We start from the raw sequence: 14,565 nt of genomic DNA, 5'->3' as shown, positions 1-14,565 counted from the left end.
AACATGGGCACAGTTGCTGATATATGGGCTTCCAAAGGTGCACCAAGTGATACTGTCAATTGCTTTGAGACCCATTAAGAGCACAGAATAATTACAGCAAGGGAGCTGGCTGCCACACTTCTTGGCTTCAGTACTTACTTGTGAAAAAGCCTGTCAAAAATTAGGCTAGCTAAACTTTCTCTGCCTCAGTAACCCTAGATTATAGATAGGGATGTGCATATCTGCTTCTGAGAGAGACTGTGAAGTAAATCTATTGGTACTTGTAAAGTAAGTGAGATCTTTTCAATTAGTGTGGTATATGTGCTAAGTATTATCAACTCAGTAGTGGTTAAATACCTCATTTGTGACGGTTGGGAAGGATCTACAGTTTTTTTCACACAGGCTCCACTTTCCTTGCTAAATGACAGGAATTAGATAGCTGTTCTATATTGAATTGGGAATAGGATTAAACTTGAACTTAAAGCTTGCCTCCCAACTGAGATGTGTGCCTTTGGCAGGCAAAATCAGGTTTTATTTAAACCTTAGGTGCTGAAGAGTTTTACAATACAACAATTATCTCTGACTCCTTCCATCTTTCTTCAGCACAGGACTTGCACATTAGACTTGTTTCAGAAGACAGTAGTGGCTTAAATGAAAGCTGAGCAACAAGGAGAGAGAAGGGGAGCAGGAAATACCTTTGGCACACGTGTAAAAGTCAGACCATTGGTTTACTTGCAAGACTACGATTAGTAAAACAAGATGCTACACAATAAAAAGATGTTTATTTTTGGTTTAACTTTGTTCTGGTCAGTTGAGAATTAATGGACATGATCAAAAGAATGATCAAACTAGTTTAGTCTGCTCTTTCCACAGGGGCTGATACTGTTTCAAATGAAGGTATAGTAAATGTGAGATCTCTTTGCTGTGTTCACTTTTTCTTACTTGGTTTAAAAAAAAAAAGTGTTTTGGCATTAAAGGATTGTTTTATCTTTTCTGCTTCAGGTACTCTGAGCCTAACACAGAAAGACACAGCATGCTTACAATCTGGATCAAAGTGAAAAATGCAACAAAAGGCACAACTCTGAAAGCTGTAAGGGCCCCTCAAGCTTCTGCAGAGTGAGGAGACATCACCTGCTTTGTGGCACAATGCCTTGAATGACAACTAAACCAGTTTACAGCAAATGTAAGAAAGAATTCACTGCAAATGTGACAGCTGTCATTCATCATCGTGAATGGTTATTATGGTAACCAGGGTTGTATAACTGCCCTCCTTTAAAAACAAAATCATCCTGAAATGCCAGAAAACCACAAAAAGGCAGCACTATAAAGTAAAATTAAAAAGCCATGCTGTATTTATAGGCATTTCTAGCAAATCAGTTTTTACTGATGTACACTGACTCACAGATAAAAGCACAGCTTTTTCTCTCAATTACACTTTACAAATAAGGCTTTTATTTACATAGTTTATAGTAAATCTAACAAAAACACTCCCACACCAGTGTTTGCCATTTGGAGATACTTAACAAATATGATACTGACGGGAAGGTGTTTTCTGAGAGTTCCCTAAAGCAGGCCCAGCACCTGAAGGCCATTAACAAGATCAAACTCATGCATTCATTCAAAGCAAAGCACTGCCATAATGTAGAAAAGACACTGATCAGTTCAGCAGATCATGTATTTTACTGTTCTCGCAACAAGCTCCATGAAAGTTTTATGATGAACTGTGTCTAGAAATAGGGCAGCAAGCTCACTATTGTGAGAGGAGAAGAGCTCTCTGCAGCTCCCCAAGAACTTCTCTCCTCTGTTCATGAGTATTCCAAACAGAGACCTAAAGTGCCCTACTCAATGTACAAATGGGCCTATACATTATCATAGGTGTTAACCCAACCAACTCAAAGCAAATCCCACTCCCAGCATGACAACGCTGCCCAAGCCCTAGCAGGACTCTCATTTTAGCAGGTCTACAGAAGGACTTGTCTTTTGGCCAATCCCCTGTGGCCACTGGCCCTGCTCCTGGCCAGTCCCACCCACCCCACAGGGATATATAAATCCTCACAACCTCCTCTTTTCTCAGAGCTGTCTTCAGCTGCCTGGTTTATGGTGTGTCTGCTGTGGCTTCTGGCAGCTGGTTTGGGTAGGACTCTTAGAAACAAGGGTGGCTTCAAAGATAGAGAAATTTAAACAAGAGCTGTAATATGAAGATTAGAGGAAGGAGGTTTGTTTTCATGGTTATACTTGCAGTAGCAATATTGATTTGTTTTGTGACTTGGACTAAAAGCACTAATGTCTTAATCCTCTCATCAGATAAAAAAACATTGGCAATGTGTTTATTTAAAAGGTCACAGATAGGAAAAATATCATGTAAGTATTTTGATGTGCTTAAGTAAAAGACAATAAAGAACTACAAGGCACTCTTTTAAGGAATAAAGATCCCTTGCATAAAACCAGCATAGAGTAACTATGTGTGTGCCTGTATTAAGCAGGTTTCTTACAAAGTAAACCTAGCTTGCTTGCTAGGTTATTCAAATTTTGCTGTATTTGAACAAGCCCTGTAGTTCAGAGCAGTACAGTAGCTGTTAAGTAAGTTTGCTTGTATAGAAACTGGCATATCTAAGAACTTCAGGTTTTTTATAGACCATGTACTACTATACTATTGCATCTCATTTTGTGTGAGCTGTTGAACTAGAAACTTTATTCTACAGTTGCTGGTGGAAATAATAGGATTTCAGACAAGTATGCTATAGCAGCTTTGCTTTCTCAGAAAGTGTGAAAATATGTACTACTTGGTAGCTGCTTCAGTAAGAGGGATTGGTGCTTATACTTTTAAGATTGGTAAGATTAACTGACACAAGCCATCCTGCCAGTCAAATGTGTAACTAAAACGCTGTCTGCTCCTCTCTGTGGGTTTTCTCATCCTCTCTAGTTATCTTTTGGGTAGATAGTATCAGCTAAGACAAATTTTTTGTGCTTCATGTAATGAGATTTCTAAGCCCTTCTTATCAATAATAGCCTGTGTTACCCTGATGGGAGAAAGCTCTCAAATAACAGACAAGTAGCAGTAATATAATGCAAGAACTACATGGATCATAGCTTTTGGAAATAAAGCAAGGGGACGTCTGAGGTAAAAATGAAGTGTTGAACTTCTGATGAAATGCCTGGGATGAGATAGGAGCAGGAGTGTAGCAAAATGAAACAACTGGCTGAGACAAGGCTGCTATCCGAGCTTGCAAGGAATCAAGGCAAACTTGTGAAGGTGTTTTAGTCAGAATTCGGGACCATTCCTAAAAGCCTCACGAGCTGAATACCGCAGCTGCCGGAGCACTCCGCTTCGGTCAGTGCCGCGGGGCTCGGCCTGGGCCCCCGCCCGGCTCGGGGCTGCGGGACCCGCCGAGGCCGGTGCCCGGCGCGGGATGCTCGGCGGCGCTGCGAGGCGGAGCCTGTCCCTCAGCTGCGGGAGAAGCCCCGCCGGCTGCACTGAGCCGCTAACACGTGTGGGAGTGCCTTCCTGGGGGGGGCTTCTCTTTAATTTCCCCTCCCCCATGAGCCGGTAGGTTACGCTCCGGCGAGCCGCCACGGGAGCAGAGCGGTGCTGTGCAGGAGCCTCGGCCCGAGGGGCAGCGCGGCGGGACCGCGCTGGCTTTGCCCCGGGCCTCCCCCGCCATGGCGGGCGATCTCCAGCCGAGGTGGGGACCCCGCTGAGGGAGCGGCGGGCCCTCCCGGGCTGCGCTCCCCGACGGGACGGAGACCGGCCGCGCCCCGCTGCCCCTCGGCCCGTACTCACCAGCCGCGCTGGGCAGTCTCGGCGGGGGAGTCGCTCGCCCGCCGGGCCTCCCCCCGCGCCGCCGGGGCCGCCATCAGGGTCACTGGCAAGCGGGGCGCTACGGCTCTGGGGACCCGCGGTGGCGCTTCGGGGCGGCCTCAAGAAGCCGCTGTCTGGTTGGTGAGATCCCGCGCGGCCACCCGCACGCTGCACGATGATTGGCTTGGCCGGGGTGGCGCGCGAAGCCGAGCATCCGCCCTGGCGGCAGGTCGGGGCTGGCCCTGAGGGGAGCCCGAGCGGGCCGTGCGCTCTGAGGAGCGGCTGCTCCGGCCGGCAGCGCTGAGGGCAGCGGCCGCCACATCGGCCGCCTCCAGGTCCCGCGGCTGCTGGCTGCCGGGATGTCGTCGGAGGGACGGTGCTGAAGGACGGTGAAGGGACTCGGGGATGAAGGGAGTGTGCGAAGGGATGGAGAGAGCCCCAGAGCGGCCTGTGGCCTCCTGCTCCTGGGCACAGGCAGGTTATGGTGGGTGCCCCGGTCAAGGGGAAATGAGGGAAAAGGGGTGTCCCTTGGCCAGAGCAATGCCTCTGCAAGGGGAGGGTGACACCTGCAGATCTCCCTCTGAAAAGCTGCTTTTGCTATATACCAGCCAACTGACTGTCAGACACCATCGAGTGAATGCACATGCTGGGTGTCAGATGCACGGGAAGCCATAGTGGGAACAACACCACAAACGTGCTAAGCCAGGAGTTTTACAAGAACTCTAAGCCACTGCAGAATCTGAAAAGGAAATCAGAGGTGCGAGGCAGAGATGGCTTGCTTCTATATGCAGAGATTTGGGTTTTGTCTCCTGAATTCATAGTGGACTGATTAATCTGGGAAGATGCATGTCTCAGTTATAATTGCTGTTCCCGTAATTCATTGCAGAGTTTGTATTATCCTGTGCTGTGAAGTGATAGTTCCCATGTGAGACTTTTCTTTACAAAACTGATGTTCAGTAGTGTGCCAAACTACTGAAATGCCAAAGCCTGGTGCAGTTGTTTGCTGTTTTACAACTTTAAATTGTTCAAGAAACTTAAGCTCTGTGCTGTTTTCCCTGCAGATGCAGTTTTAGATGAGAACATAGTGATTTGGGAGTGTACTCAATGCTCCTTTGAGACAGTCTACTTTCACAGTGTCTGGATACATACAGAGTGCAGTTATACAAGTGTTATTTCTGCTATTTTAAATGCAATCTAAATTTTACTGAGGAGAATGAAGGCCACAAAACTGGTTTTCCTGAGCTGCTTGTTACCCAGAACAATTCCCTAGAATCAGGTAACAAAAAAATAACCCTACAACTCTAATACATGTGAGGAACAGAGTGGTTTTGTTGTTTTAGAAGGAAACAAAATGTCAGGTCTGGAGAATTTTATGGTGTAATTTAGAGACAGTACAAGGAAGGGGAAGAGGATAAATGTGTTACTGGAATTGTAATAACATAAGATCATGAGTTGTGCTTAGTGCTGCATGAGCACCTCCTTAGTTCCTCTTTAGATTGTTCCACCCCTAATAAAATCTACTTAATTAGTAGATTTTAAATAAAAGGTCAGAGTAAAGATACATCATGAATAGAGATCTGGAGTCTGGATTATTTTGCCTCTGACACTGATTCCCTGTGGATCTTGAATAAGCCACTAATAAAACCTGTTTTCACTCACAAGTATGCTGTGTAAAGAATTTCTGTCAATGAGATGTGCAGTTAGAAGGGCTGATAGACTGGACCTGGAGTCTGTTTGTGTCTTTATTTCCTTCTTGGTAAATCTGATCTAACTGTTCATCTCAGGGTGATTTAGAGACCTAGTGCTTGTAGACTGTGTTGAGATAAAATGAGAAACATCAAAATGGATAATTATAAGACTGGTTGGAAGAGAGAAACACCTTTGAATGGGACAATACTGCTACAGTATTCAGAAATAAGGCAGCTATCCAGAGAGCACTCTTCCCTTGTATTCTAGTACTAGAGGACAAAAGGAAAATTCCCAAGGCAAATGCTGTGAAGTGCTCAAGAGGCACTAAACTGATACGATTTTTGGATCGGAGAACTTTGGTGTAAAGACTTGTAAAAGAAAAGGCTCTGCCTTAAGTCATCTTCCTCTCTATTTTTAAATACTGGAGAATTGTGAATGGATGGCCTAAAGGTAAACAAGATAATGTGACTTCTGTGTGTTTATAGTGATATTCTCATATGGAAACTGCGGCTCAGTCAATTTTCCCATACTTGCTTCAAACTAGCTATTGAAACTATTCCTTGGGTGCCTTTTTTTCCACATCCTTGTGCTTCATGGAATTGTTTTGCTGTGTAAAAGCCTCCTATGTAATTTTGATAGGAAACAAGTTTGTAGAAGTGAAACAGCTACTGCAAATCTTTGTGCCTAGCCTGAAAATGCTTAATTTCATGCTCCCCATGTCTTTAGCGCAGGGATATACCGTCTCCTCTTGGGACCACAACATATGGGCAGAGAGATGGCTCAGTTTGCAGTAAGCCTCCGCCTCTGAATGGCTTAGAGTGCCCGACAGATCCAAGGGAACTATTTGACCTCCCTGCGTGTGCCTTTCAGTCAGTCCTCATCAGTGTGCTGCTGTGGGTAGAGCAGACACGAAAATTTGAGTAGGACCACTTTAAAGCAGGTATTGTATGCAAAAAAAACCCCATCTTTCTTTGCTTTTTTCTTTTTTAGTTAAGCTCTCTGGCAAGGTGTTGAAGTTGTGTTTTAATCAATAATTGCTGTGTAGCATTTCTGAACAGTAGTGCAAAATATTTTAAAAATTAATGACATTGGTGATAGAATGTTGTGTTTAGAAAAGGCAATTGCTGTGGGTCTAATTCCCCCACCCTTTGCACATTTCATGAGAGATGCTAGGAACTGACCACATTTCTAATACGTGAGTAGTGTGAGAGGAATTAAAAGGGGAAGAATGATACAAAAGCTGTGCGAGTCTTAAAAATGAAAAGCAGTAGTTGAGTTGACTGGCACCTTTACCAAGAATGGAAGATAGTATTTGGTTTTAACTGAGTGATTTCACTTCCCAGCTCCTGTGTATTGTTCAGTAAATGAGGGAGATGAACGTAATTCCATGTCTAATTATAAAAATGAGACTATATATTCCTCAAAAGAGAGAGATTCTGCCTCTTAGTACTAAACAGCATCTGCTTTGTTTTTCTCAAACTGAAAGGTAATTGAACTGACAATTCCAAGCTGTCCTGAAAATGACAGATGACTGAATTGGGAGTAGGAATAAAGCAGAAGCCCTTTTGTACTAAAGAAAGGGGAGATGACACACTATAGTTGGATCTGGTTCCCTTTTACAGATTTCTTTCAGAGCTTAAGCAGCTCTGGGTGACCCTAGCCAACTCATTTTATTGTTTAATTTCTTCACATCAGCAATGGCTGTTACAGTTCCCAGGTAGAGCAGCATTTCCTACAGTCATTTTTATAACAGTCTTGTTTCTTTCTTCTCTTTGTGAACATAGAAACACATATGGTCCGGAAGAGAATCTGCTTTTATTACATTCTTCCTAGTTCACTTGGCTTTACTGTAAGACTCATGGGTGGCTGTGTTTTGGACCTTTTCTTTTCCTGCTAGTTTTGAGGCTAAGCTAACTTTTCTTGTCTCTTGGTCTATAAAAGTCAGAACAGTCCCTGTTTGTCTCACACGGTGATTAAGCTGCTTCAGAAGTGCTCTTGAGATCTATAACAAGGAAAATAGTGAAGCTGTTTTGGCAGATCAGCTGTTCTGTCTGGGTCACAAGGCACCAGCACTTCTTTATTGCACTTGGATAGATTCACAGAAACAGACAGTTGTGATAACATTTCCATGTGCATGTGAGGAAGCCGGAGCAGAGCACTGGAAGGGTTTCTGAACACGGAGAGCTGGCTGATAGCTACAGCAAGGCTCAGAAGTCAAGAACTATGAATTTTGTTCCTAATGCTGTTACATATTGTGTTAAAGTTATCGTATGGCTTTGGACAAGCCCTCTGTTTCCCTCTTCCATAATATGGATATTTATAGTGTGCATAGGTGTATATATCTATTAAATTCCTTTGATACCGTTGCTTTTATAACTAACACAAAGCTGCAAACTAAAATGAAACCAAGTAGTCAATTCACAGCAAGTAATTACTGAATCCATTCACTATCCTGCTCTCTAAAGCATAGATGCAGAAAACACATTTGCACGGGTTTCTGCCTTAGCTTTGCTGTTTGATTATCTAATTAGTACAGTCATACCATGTTCCAGATACAGGCACGTGGGCAAATCCTGTATCTAGACCAGAAGCTCAGATCTTGAGTTAAGGTTTTAGAGAAACTCTAATATCAGTTAAGTATTGTAGGCTCCATCAACAGGACAAGTTTGCTTGGTGACCATTTTAATACTTAATTGTGAATGAGGTGGATTTGTTGCCTCTTCTGTCTGTAAGTAGTATCTGCAGATATGTTGCATGTGGCCTGACTTAAGGACTAAATGCTATGTTTTCTCAAGATATTTGGCATCTTTCTAGAGTAGCTTATATTCATTGGGGTTTTTTATTGCATCAGGCATGTTTGGTGAAGCAAATTCCACTCCAAGACCAGACTCAAATATCTAGTAAATGGAATAGTTTGGGATTTTTTGGATGATGTCCCTGGCTTGATTATTACACTGAGGCCAGCATGGGTTGATGTGAGAAGAAAAAGGCAAGAAGGTAGTGTCCAGGCAAAAAATATCAACAGCCCCACTGCCAGCATTCCCTCCTTGCTGTGCCTACATTCCTGGCATTCCCCTATTTGCCGCACCCACTTTATTCCTGCCCATCTCAGACAGAGGTATATAGCAAGTCAGTTCTCCTACAGCTGTCAGAACAGTCTTATGGCATTAAATTTTCAGCTTGCAAGAAAATTGATCAGGGCTATCTTAAATTATCTACATCTGTGTTATGTTCCCCATAGCAGATTGTCTGAATTGTTTTCTATGGGAGGAAGCGTTCTGGCTTCGCTTATGCATCAGGCTGCTCATATACTCCTCAGATAACACATACAGTGTTATGTATGTGATCTGCAGCAATATAATGCAGAATCATATTATGAAGTTTTGAGCACCTTCAGATGTGTTGAGCCAGTCAGAGTTTTGCTTTAAAAAAACCAACCAACCAATGACTAGAATTCTGTGAAATCAGGAAACGCGGCAGAGGAAGAAAGGTGCATATTAGCAGTGTATTGTATTACAAGTATTGTGCCAGATGCCATTTAAAAATTGCAACAGACACAAAGTTCCTTAAATTGGTAGTTGCGTTCATGGTGATTGCAGGTTCCCATGCCTAGAGAACAGAAGAGGCTTAGGAGCAAATGTGAAGAAAGGATGAAGTGAGGAATCTTGGAGAGCTCTAGCAGGAAAGCTTCCTCTGCCGGTGGAGCAGACTCAGAGGCTGAAGCATGGGGAACGTAGTGTTAAGCCACACTGTTGTAAAGAAATGGCTTACATTTCAGAAGTGTTTCCAGGGGGTGATTGGCCCATGAAACACCAGTGCTGATGAAGCAAGGGCTTCCTCAGGGCCAGAAGTTCCTTCTATTAGAGCTGGGATATGATGTCAGATTCAGCAACCGCCAAGCAGTTCCTACTCATGCTTAAGGGAATTACAGTCACCTCATTTCCACTGATACTGACAGTATCTAAAGTACTCAGATTTTCCTTCTTGATTGATTAGAAGCCTTAAAGAATTTGGCCTCATGCAACTTATGCATCAAGCTAACATCTACAAATTAAGGATCACTTTTCTCCACTCAAGCTTGAATTTTTCTTGTAGCTCTGCTCCACCTGAGAGATGGTCCTCAAGTTGCTTTCTGGGCTCTTTCTGTATCTTGCACCATCATCAGAAAGATTCTGCTGTGGTTAAATCTGCTGACAATGCACAAAGAATGAGAATACACTTGCTCATTCTTTCATTACTATGTCAGTTCACAAGCTTTTAACTTCTGTTTGCCAATAAAGAGAACAGATACGAATCAAAGCTAGAGCAAATATTTTCTGAATATGAAACCTCTCTAAGTTCAATAGCTCTTCCAATAGTTCCTAGTTGTTCTTTTGTTTGAGGCAGAGGCCCCTGGGCTCTAATTTAAGCTCAGACACTTTGTTTCAAAAACCACCTTTGAAGTTGCATGTGTTGATGCTCTCAGCAAGTGGGAGTGAGAGGTCACTTCTTTATTCCTTTGAATGAAAAGAAAGAGTCTAGAATATCTTCTTGGTTAGCCTTTAGCTTCTTGCATCAGCCCTACAAGGAAATACAGTTACTTCATGCAGTGGCTCTAAGATGGTGACAAAAACTATGAACATGTACATCATATCTCTCAAATCATGCCAGAGTTGCTTGTCTGGAGAAGCAGTATGTTACAACAACATACACCAAGTTATGCACTTGCTGTGACAACACTAGAAAAAGTTAATCTTCAGATGCCATACAGTGGGAGTTGTGAGTCCTAGACATGTTAAAGTTTCCACAATAGTTAGATTCTATTGCAAGGACACAGACATTAATGGAGCAGAGTTTAAGACAGTGAGGATAAGGCACAGATTATCACTATGGTTTGTCTTCAGTAACATCTGCACTAACATAACTGCTAGAAATAACATTAACCTTCATGTCATCGGTAACTATTGTCTTGAGTCAGTAACTCAGGATGAATAATCCAAGCAGCAGTTTTAAACCTTGAGTGGCTGCTTACACAAAAACACAGTTTTAATCCCCAGATTTCTCAGAGAAGTTTAAAAAGATATCAGACACCAAGATTTTTCATATCTCTAGTACTTAAAATACTCAGAGCTAATCTTAGATTGTATTTTATCACTACAACCTGTCATAGAAAATTCAAGCTATTCCTAGACTACAGAAAACATTTGAAATTGATCCTCTATCAAAACAAGATCTCTGTTGCCTTTTTTCATCCTTGTGTGCAGGTCTGCCAGGATTTCAACTCATGCTGTAGTGTTTTAATTGTATTTGCACAGTAAGTTATATCTTTTTCTAAAGCATTAACTTGTTTGCAAGCTGGAGAAATCTACATTAATTGGCTTGCAAGCAAGTATCTCAGCAGCTCCTTTATGGGGAATATCTTTCTGTAACACTTTGATCTCTGCTATTTCTAAAATTTGTTGCTTGTTTGATTTTCTAGGACTGCCCTTTTAAACCCAGGCAGCTGCAGCCTCTTAAAAGTAGCTATCATTCGACTGGCAGCTGTTAGCCATGTCTGGCTTTTCATATCCAGCTAAAAGTAGCTGTTATAACTTTTCTGAGATGTTATTTAACTTATAGGAGGTTTACTAAGAACTTGTAAATCCTTGTTTTGAGGTCATACATGAAACCAGAGATTCTGTAAGCCTGTTGTAGGAACGAGTACTGGAGACTAAAGGGATCTTGGAATCTAGCTCCAGTTTCATCAATCTTTGTGGCATCCTCAATGAATTACTTCTGCATCCTTAGAATGTCTGAAACATTTGTAACCTCCTCAAACTCTACAGTTTCTTTTCCCCACCCTTTCCAATTTTTGAATGAAGTATTGGGGGAATTCACACCTTCCCTCAATGCCCAAATCTGGGAATAAGTTAAAACCACTGAAGTATAATGTTATGAGGATGAGAAAATAATCTTGTGAAGGGTTTAAACTGCAAGTTTAATACAAAAAGAACCTCTCAGGAATCTTTATGAAGCTGCTTAAGCATTTATAATGAGTGTGGCAGCAGGCATTGTCTGCAGAACACGTAAAGCAAATTGTATGAGGCAGCAGTACGTATCCTAATCTTGGTATGGATGAAACTATGCCACCCCCCTGCAGAGTACAGTCAAGGAGATCTGTGATCAGCTGGGGTGGTGGTTTATTTTAAAACAATTGGGTTTAACTGGAGGATAAAAACATGCATCTCCCATAAAACAAAATATTGGTTATCTATGCGCAAGTTAGATGTAGGATTGTTCCAGAATAAGCACAGATCTCCATGACCCTTGGATGAACTGTGCAGCTTGTCCTCTCTACTGCCTGGAGTACTGCCTTTTTTTTTTTTTAGATTCAGGGGCTTTATTGAGGAATCGAGCCCCAATGTTTACCTGAGCAACTATTCTACTGTACACTGTAATTAAAATATTTTCAAGTTAGAAGAATGTTGGGAGAGTCACATAGTTAAACCCTGCAAGGAGGCGCCTGTGCCACCTGAATTTTGCCCTCCATGCGTGTTTTAATTGCAATGTGTGATCACGCTGCTGTGTTGTTTTTTGGGTTTTTTCTACAGCATGAATGCCTTAATTAGTGCTCAGAGGGGATGGCAGTTGTCACGTAACGGCTCTACCAGCTGTATTTTCTGCTGAATGCAGGCAGCAGTTCCACACACAGTGTCTGCTCAAACACTGCGTGGACAATCTGGGCTTTAATGCAGGTGTGCAGTTTCCTCTGGCAGCTACAAGTAGCATCTAAATGAATTTCTCCTTTCTAGCTCGGAGGTGTGGTACGCTGCGCTGTGCTACAGAGCAATTAAACAAACAGTTCGTGCAAACACGGAGCGGTTTCACCTCCATAAACCTGCACTCATGGCCTCCTCCCCAGGGGGAGCCCACTGAGCACGGCGGCTACCGCTGCGAAGCTGGGGAGGGCTCGGTCCCTCGGCTGCTGACTCTGCCCTCCACCTTGCCGCTCGTTTCTACGCCAGTGTCGCGGCGGGGCCGGTCCCGGGGCAGCTGCCGGAGGCCCGCGGGCAGCGGAGTCCCGGTGCGGTGCGGCCCCCGCGCCCAACACTGCGCATGCGCGGGGAGAGCCCGCCCTCGGCCCGGGCAGGAGAGCGCGCAGGCGCCGCGAGCGCCGTGGGCGGGGCGCGATCGCGAAGGGCGACTGACAGGGCCGCTCTCGCGAGAGTTGCTGCGGGAACGGCGGCGGCGGTGGAGCAGGCGGCGGGCGGGGGGGGCGCCGCGGGACGGGGCCGTAGCGGCAGCCGAGGCGGCGCTGGAGGGGCGGCCGGGCCGCGTGGGGCCGGGCAGGCGGCGAGGACCCTCGGGCGGGGCGGCGCCCCCCAGCGCTGCGCGGTGAGTCCAGGCCGTGTGTATGGAGGGCGGGCGGTGGGCCGTCGACCCCGACCGGCGCGGCGGAGGCCCTTCCCGGGGAGGCCCCGGTTCCCCTGCCCACCGCGGGCTTTGCCCGGGCGGCGAGGACACACGGCGAGCTCCGGCGGCAGCCGTCCCCCGGTGCCGCGGCCTGGGCCCCAGGGGTGTTGCACCTCTCCCGCCGTGCTCTGCAGGAGTTGCCTCAGCACTGTCCCTGCGCCCCCGGGGCTGTGGGCCTGCGCCTCGACCCGCAAAGACTTTCCTGGGGGGGCTGGGTGCTTTTCGGGGGTGCGGGCTCTGCGGGGCAGGGCTCGCCGTGGGGCCGGTGCGGGTTGGAGCAAGGTCCTGGGCTACAGAGGCGGGCTTCCCCAGCTCTCCGTGTGTGGGTCCAACCAGATGGATTTTAGTCTTGAGTCCCTTTCCTGTGCCGTACATCTGCAGAGTGGGGGCTGGTGGCAGTACTTGGAGCTTATTTTTAGTATTCCTAGGAAGAGTTCTGTAAGTTCAGGCCGCTTGCAAAGGTTAAAAGGTTGTGAATACCCTGTAGGCAGGTGAACATCTATATCTTTCTCCAAAGACCTTTTGGATCATGCTTCAAGCATGAGTTTCTATGATAAGGACGTTTTTCTCTTAGCCTCTTCTTTCTCTTCTGAACTTCCTGCTTGAGATTCTGTGTTGATTTTGTGGGATAAGGTTTAACTTGCCAATTCAGTTTCAAATAATCTGTGGAAGACAAGGATGCAGTCTTGTTAACTCCCACAACATCTGACTCAGACATCTCTTTTATAACCTAAAGAGAAAAATATTCTGTAACACGGTTAATAACTGGGAGAGCAATTCATAGATAAATATAGTGTTTAGGGAAGTTCATTCCTTGTTTTAAAAATTATTAAATGCCTGTGGTCAAGGGCCAAAATTGGAAGGGCCACAGTCTTCAAACATGGTGGTGTTGTAATCTGTTTCTGTGCAAAACTCTGTGTATTGAGGATTTGTGCCAAAAAAAGACCTTTCAGTTATTACTGTCTCTTATGATAATTAAGTAATGTAGAGTTCCAAGCATTTGATAATTCCAGACAAACTTGTAACATTTAAAACTGCTTCATGCAGTTTAAAATAAGGGGGGAGGGGGAAGTGGCAATGAATATATTTTGAGGGAGGTGAATTTTTCTATTACCTGAGAAAATAATTTGATCTGATAAATATTATCTGAGGTTTGTGCTGTAGCTTAGTTTTGTAAGTGATGTCTTGAATTGTCCTCTGCTGAGACCTGCTTAAGGAAGTTGAGACGTATTAAGCTAGCAGGTCACGAGAATCGTTTCTGACCCTGAATGTTCTGGGGTTTATGTGCTGACAATTCAATTTCTATTTTACTTCATTCGTTTATTATGTTATATTTCCTTATTTGGCTAATTTGAATTAGTGCTCTGCCCTGATGGATTTTTTTCTTTCTATTCTTTTGTCTAGAGCCTGACAGTTAACATTTCTGCATGTCTTCCAGATGATGTATCCACACACTTTTCTTTCCATCGCCCTCAGTAACATTTTGTCCTGTAACAACTGATGAAGCTTAGGATCTGATTCTTTGTAAATTCTTCCACTGCATGTATCTTCTTTCTTCCTTTGCTTTTCTTTTCTAAACTGCCTGTTCTATTCCTGCCCATATCACTTTCCATAACAACAGTGAAACATTGGAAGGAGAACAATGAGAAAGCTCTCACTTGCTATAA

The 14,565-nt window shown here is 44.4% G+C and overlaps 2 protein-coding genes across 5 annotated transcripts in view; one reads left to right on the top strand and one right to left on the bottom strand.

The window, feature by feature from the left end:
• Nucleotides 1–3,838, bottom strand: part of TMEM94 (transmembrane protein 94) — a 49,973-nt gene extending 46,135 nt beyond the window's left edge. For all 4 annotated transcript variants that reach the window (XM_062011001.1, XM_062011002.1, XM_062011005.1 and 1 more), the window contains exon 1: nucleotides 3,761–3,838. The gene's annotated coding sequence lies outside the window, so the exon portion shown is untranslated. The remainder of the gene's footprint in view (nucleotides 1–3,760) is intronic.
• Nucleotides 3,839–12,703: 8,865 nt separating this feature from the next.
• The window catches only part of GRB2 (growth factor receptor bound protein 2), a 49,328-nt gene continuing 47,466 nt past the window's right edge, over nucleotides 12,704–14,565 (top strand). Inside the window, exon 1 of the mRNA XM_062010730.1 lies at nucleotides 12,704–12,820. The gene's annotated coding sequence lies outside the window, so the exon portion shown is untranslated. The remainder of the gene's footprint in view (nucleotides 12,821–14,565) is intronic.

Source organism: Colius striatus, chromosome 18 (genome assembly GCF_028858725.1).
Source record: "Colius striatus isolate bColStr4 chromosome 18, bColStr4.1.hap1, whole genome shotgun sequence".
NCBI lineage: Eukaryota > Metazoa > Chordata > Aves > Coliiformes > Coliidae > Colius > Colius striatus.
This window is presented reverse-complemented; position numbering and strand designations above follow the sequence as displayed.